This window comes from Pristiophorus japonicus, chromosome 7, assembly GCF_044704955.1.
Source record: "Pristiophorus japonicus isolate sPriJap1 chromosome 7, sPriJap1.hap1, whole genome shotgun sequence".
In the NCBI taxonomy this organism is placed as follows: Eukaryota; Metazoa; Chordata; class Chondrichthyes; family Pristiophoridae; genus Pristiophorus; species Pristiophorus japonicus.
The window spans coordinates 67,812,487-67,819,243 of NC_091983.1; the positions used below are offsets into that span (position 1 = coordinate 67,812,487).

A 6,757-nucleotide genomic window follows, 5' to 3' on the forward strand; every position below is an offset into this window, starting at 1 on the left:
GCATGTTTAATTGTGGAAGTTCTTTTAATGTGACAAATTCTGATGCCATAAAGAAAAGCATTTAAAGATATAGGAAATACAGTAAGGAGAATTTTTTTTTGAAATCACAAAAATTTGTTATAAAACAACAGAAATAGTTACTTCGGATTGTGCTGCGCCTAAACTTTACACCTGTTCAGAGCAGAACCTTGTGTGCATGTGTGGCACGGAGCTATGTTAATATATTGAGTGGGGTTTCGTCAGACGTAACTCGAGAGCGGTTCAAATGGTCCCACTATGAAATTCGTGGGGACTTAGCAGTGGGACCAACACTGCTCCCCCGACTGCACAGTCCTGGTGATCAGCTGATCGTCGCTCCGCCCTCCTCCCCTCACCTCTTTGCCCCATCTGGAATTTACCTAAAGACCGCTGCTCACAGCCAAAAACTCATTTTGTGGTGGGGGGTGGGAGCTGCCTCTGGAAGTGCAACAGAGGCAGATCGCTTCTCGGCCTTTTGGCTAAGATCAAGTGTAGTACCGTTTCTGACCAGCCACCATGACCTCCGGGTGGTTTCTCCCTGGTCAGGAAGGTATATGCTTGCATTTTTGGAAACAGGAGGTGGGTGGGGAGGGTTGACCCATCCACCTCCACAGAGGTGTGTGGGGGACCTGACCCATCCACCTCCATGGCACGAACCTGGTATTGCAGTACTTCCAGGAACGGTGCAGTGGCTCTAGGCCTTTTGGCTAAGAGCATTGGCGCAGAGTGATCCTTGGCGTGTGCAAGGTGACCTCTGGCGTTTGTGATTTGACAAAGAATTGGAACGATTGGCTACGAATTAAAAAAAAAACAGAGGCAGATCAGGCCCGAGGTCTAATTTCGATAGCTTCAGACCTCACTGATCAGAAACAGGTTCTGACTAATTTCTACCCCAATATGTCCTAATGTCCATAGTTGGGGCTCAGATTTGAACAGAAAAAGGAGGGACTTTAATGGGGGTTAACAAAAACATGGCTGAAGAATGAATTGGTGTGAATCATGAGCTCCCCACGCCGATCTTTGGGGCCGAACTTAGTGCACTCACTGGCCGCTGCCGCCGACTGCTGCCGAGTTTTCTGGGTGGTCTCCCCTCCGAGCAAGTTTGGAGGAGGCCTCCCGCCGGCGGGGAGGAAAGACCCATGGGAACTGCCCGCTGACATCCGCTGGTGCGCAACTCACGTCGTGTGCTCCCGCCCACCGAGCTGCCAGTTTGGTCTGGGCAGGAGTCCGTTGCAGCACGGGGAAGGACCGCTGTGTGTGTCAATGGCAAGTAAGAAGACCTGCAAAAAAAGGTTGGTGACCTTCTTTTCTTTATTTTTTTTCCAGTGCTTCAGGTGGATGGGGTCCCCTGAAGGTTTTGCAGTGTTTTTTTTTTGAAAATTGAAAATTTTATATGTTCACCCCCTCCCTGCTTCCGGGCGGTCTTTCCTGGACTTTTCCATGAATCTCCCGCCCAAAGTACCATCAGGTCTCTCAGCAGTCCTTTGGGCCCTAGCTTCCACTAAGTTCGGGATCTTTGAGTGTGAGCAGAACTTTCTGCCAGGTCCTCAGATGGATCTGAGGTCTTCCTTAAAGATGGGTCAAGTAAAGTGACGTTCATTCAGACTATCACCTTAAACAAATACTAAAAACTTTCATTAAAATTTCAAAGAAAAATTACAATTCTTTCAGAACTATAAACATTTTGGAATGCGTTGTTCATTATCAATAATTATGACTGAATATGGCATTTTTTGAAAATAATTCATAAAGCACAGATTACATGTGCCATGCATTATTTGATACAGGCAGCTTTATTAAGATTATTGCGATTACTTCAGATTGGGACTATAGGGCTAGATTTTCCATATTTTTTGCATGCTTAACGCCCATTTAGCGTCCATTTTACCGCTGAAATAACGTATAACGCCCATATATCACCCATTTAGCCATAAAATGGAAACTGACGGGCATTTTTCAGAAACTTATCGCCGAGCGTTACTTTGCCCATGTGCGTAACGCCGGGGAAAAATAATACCGTCCGCCCATTTTTTGGAGGCGGAATCATCAGAATGGGCAAAACTAGCGGCCATGAGATCGCCCAGTGTCACTTTCACCACTTCGCATACATATCGCCCACAATATCGCTCGCCCAAAAAAACCGCCCGGAAAAAATGGAACTAACCGGAACTAATCACAGTATTATGGACACTATCTTCTAGATCACATGTTGCATCCTTTAAAAGGCTGCTCTGTTTCAACTTCGGGGGTGGTCGGATGTACTCTGGAGGTCTTTGGAGGTGATGTGAACATCTGTACAAACATCTTGACCATACTGTGACCGATTGAATTTAATAGGTGTCTTCGTCGGGACATTCATTCTTTGTGACCAATCGGTGGAAAACGGAGAGCTATTGCAATGGGACTTGTCCTTTCTCACCCTCTCTTGATGACCAATTACATGCTGCAGACTCGAGATGGCCGAAGGTACGCTCCACAGCATTATGTGTCCAATGTAAGACATGCCAGACTGATGAGGAGGACCAGACGTTACACCCGCCGCAAGTACAGGGACAAGCGGTCTTATCTCGACTTGCCCAACACCACCTGCCTAGGGAGACTGTGCTTCCACAAAGAGGTTATCACTGAGGTATGCCAGCTCATATCGGGAGATCTGCAGTCTGCCAGCACCATCCGTCGAGGTCAAAGTCACCGCGGCACTGTTGCTCTACGTGTCGGGTACATTTCAGGCCTCAGCTGGCGACATTTGCGGTCTGTCTCAGCATGCCACACATTGCTGCATTAGACAGGTCACTGAAGCCCTGTACGCATGCAGGAGGATCTTGACCACGGAGGAACAGACTGAGAGGACTCTAGGATTCTCCAGAATTGCAAACTTCCCCAAGGTGCAGGGAGCAATAGACTGTATGCACATCGCGATGTGGGCACCTTTTCAGGATGCAGAGATTTTCAGGAACCGCAAGGGATTCCACTCCCTGAATGTCCAACTCATTGTTGACCACCAGTAAATTATACTGACAGTGAATGCTAAATTTCCAGTCAGCATCCAATATGCTCACATCCTGCATGAGAGCACTGTATCTGACTTGTTTATAACAATCAGTCACAAGGTCAATGCTGGATGCTTGGTGACAAAGGATATGGCCTCGCCACCTGGCTGATGACACCCCTGTGTGACACCCACACCGAAGTTGAGAGGCGATACAACAAGAGCCACAGAGTCACTTGCAATATTGTGGAGAAAACCATTGGAGTGCTTAAGCAACGCTTTAGATGTCTGGGTGGTATTGGCAGGCTCCAATACCACCCTGAGCAGGTAGCTCAATTCGTGGTGGTGTGCTCCATGCTGCACAGCTTGGCTATCAGGAGGAGACAAGAATTGCCTGATGAGTCTGACAGTCCACCTCATCACAGAGAGGAAGAGGAAGATGAGGAGGCAGACGCTGATATCGGCCCAGACAATCAGGCTGATGTTGAAGCCATGCCCCCTGTAGACCTGAATCACGGGGACCGAGCGTTGCCATGCTGTTGATAAGGACGGCGACACTTTACAGTAGAAGGTCAGAAAGATTTAACGCTACTGCCCATTTCATATCGCTTGCGGTAACGCCCAATTTAAAAAATGGAGACATGGGGCTAGAATCTCCTAGTTTTTTTGCATGCTTAACACCCACTTAACGCCCATTTGGCTGCTGAAATGACTCGTATATCGCCCATTCTGGCACAAAATGGAAACTGATGGACTTTTTTAGGAGACTTATTACCGAGCGTTATTTTTCCAATGAGCTTAAGGCCGAGAAAAAATATCACTGCCCGCCCACTTTTTTGGGGCAGAATCAGCAAAATGGGCGAATTCAACGCCCACAATATCGTCCAGCATTACTTTCCACGTGGAATTAACGGTGAGATTCAATATTAATGCCCGTAGACTGTTTTTTGTCATAAAGAGCATATTTACCCAAACTAGCGGCCATGGAGATCACCCATTTTCAAATTCACCACCTCGCATACATGTCGCCCACAATATTGCTCGCTCAAAAAACCACCCACAAAAAATGGAACTAACCGGAACGAACACCAGTGGTGTGGCTGGCATTTATTAAATCCCACTCTTACATGAGGAGCTGATATCGGAAAGATTTGACTGAAAGAGCGCTGATGTGAATGACAACGCTGACACACTGCTGTGTGTGTGCAGCTCAGACATCAATGGTGCCCATAACCTTGGTGCGAGTTAAAGTTTACGTTGATTGATGTTAAATTGTATTTAGCCCTTTCATGGTAAGGAATCACCAGTGTGTAATGGTCCAGCTATCTGAGACAATGCGCAACAAGGTTATGTTCAATAACAAAAGTTTAATACCAACATTGGTCTGAAATCATAAGTATCACAGCCAATAACCCCCAACTCCCGCCCACACCCCACTTTTTCCATCTTTGACATCAATCACATGTTCAACATGTTTAGCAACACAGAATACAAAGGCAAAACAGGAGCGTGGTCCCCAGCCCCTATACATTGCAACAAATTGCATACAGCCAGATGGAAATATAACACAGCCATCACCTGCGCACATGCACCTCACTTTCCTTCCCCCCTCTCCTTATTCTCCCCACCTCCACCCCTTCCCCTCCTCACTCCACAGTGCCTGGCCGAGGAGCTCCTCAGGCGGTGCCTCATTGGGGGGATTGATGGCAGATGCATTGCTTTGACGGGTACGGGAGTGGGGTGCGCCCACGGGGCAACATTCTCTGATCTGATGCAGAAGCAGGATCTTGGTCCTTGCTCTCATCTGTCGTTCGCAGTGATGGTGCGGGACCTTGAGGTGGAGTGCCGTGCTCTGGGACCACTGGGAGCGCTGTGGCAGCAGTGTTCCTGGCTATCGCATCCAGGGACTCCGCCTTGCGTGGAATGTACTCGGTCATGGTGACCAGATGTCAGGATATGCCCCCCAAAGCTTCAATGAGCTGGTCACCAATGTCTACAGTTATCCTCAACAACTGTACCATCTCTCCGCTGTCATGTCGCGCTCGTGGAACAGTCCTGCCGCGTACACGTTACCTCTGCGGGGTCGACGCGTCCTGGGGACAAATGGGGTGCCCTTTGGAGAGGTGCTTGGGGTCAGCACCTCCAGAGTGGAGGCAGGAATGACCGGAGGACCAATAGATGGCCTTGGGGTGGAATGGGTTCTGGAGCATAGCAATGCAGGTTCTTCGAAGTCCGCGCTCTCATCCATGGAGAGCAGACGCAGCGGATTGACGGGTGACAATCGGAGCTCCTCCGCACCAGATGTAGTAGGATCTTCCACGCACCCTCACCTTCTGGCCTCTGTGGCCTTGCCTGGGGCTGCACTGCTGGCTGAGCTGCAAGACACAAATGAGGTTGTTAGAGGAGAAAGGGGGTGCTAGGGTCACAAGATGAGTCCAGCACTACACACAGCATATGCACGACAAAAGCACCACCGCTATGAAAATCATCGCAGACATCACATTTCATGATCATCAACACATTGTGCATTGCAATGATTTTCATTCGGCCAGCATTATTTCTATGACACTTTTAGAAATCATCTGTCATATATGATTGGTTGGATATGAGTGGGTGTGGCATCTATTGACTTTACATCTCGCAATGGTGTAAGCTTTACTCACGTGGAATCACTTCAGGGTCTGCAGATGCGTCCGTGGCTGTCCGGGGGTGCTTCCCCACGAGTGCTAGCACTCACTCCTCCATCTCTGTGATGTCGCTGGGGACAGGTGGCCCCCCACCTGTTAGGCTCTGCATGGACCTCATCATCAATAGCTTCTTCTGTAAAACATGACAGGACGGCATGGCATGAGATCATTGCATGATATCATTGCTAGATATTGTCACAGAGACTGATGCAATACATAACCAACAGATGAAATCATCATTATTATGATTATTATCATTCTTTACCTAAAGACGTAAACCGTGACCGCAGGCTTTGAGTAAAACATTCCCGGTAAAAGTGCAAGAACTCACATCTGATGATAGTCACTCATGACTGTTACAAATCAAATTATATAAATACATAAGTACATGTAAATCAATGTAATACTTACTCTTGCGGATCCCACAAGGTTGTTCCATCATTTGCGGCATCGATTGCCCTCACGCACCTCGTTTGTCGCCGACGAGACCGCCTCTGCTATTTCGGTCCATATCCTCTGGTAGGCCTTTGAGGTGGGCTTCCCATGCCCTCCCTGTGTCAGATCACCCCAGCGTGACTCGCCCTCCTGCAGGAGGGAGGCATTTATCTCATCCGAGAATCTCCTGGCTCTTTTGCGGCCTCTAATGTGCTCCTCTCCCACCTCACTGCTCTCTCCAGCGTCAGTCTCCACAGTGTGCTGTGATGCCTCTTTCTCTCCCTCCAGCATAGGGCAAATTTGGTCAAATATGTGGCTGGTAACAGTTACTTTTTGTTTGCCTACGTGCTGTGAAGCTCCCTCCTTGCTCCCAAAGCAGCCACACCACACCCAGCCATGCCTTCAGTCCCTCTGAACTCCCTCTCTCTCTCTCTCCCCTTCTGCGCATGTCATGGTGACCCTTGACCTCCAGAATCACGGGAATCGAGCATTGCCATGCCGTTGCTAAGGACGGCCACACTTTGTGACAGAAGGTCAAAAAAATTTAATGTTACCGCCCATTTGAGATCACTCAAAGTAACGCCCATTTTCAAAAATGTAAACTAGGTGTTTTGAGTATGGGTGAGAA

At 48.3% G+C, this 6,757-nt stretch overlaps 1 pseudogene; it reads left to right on the forward strand.

The window, feature by feature from the left end:
* Positions 1-477: 477 nt before the first annotated feature.
* On the forward strand, positions 478-712 carry LOC139267506 (U2 spliceosomal RNA; annotated as a pseudogene).
* Positions 713-6,757: the final 6,045 nt, after the last annotated feature.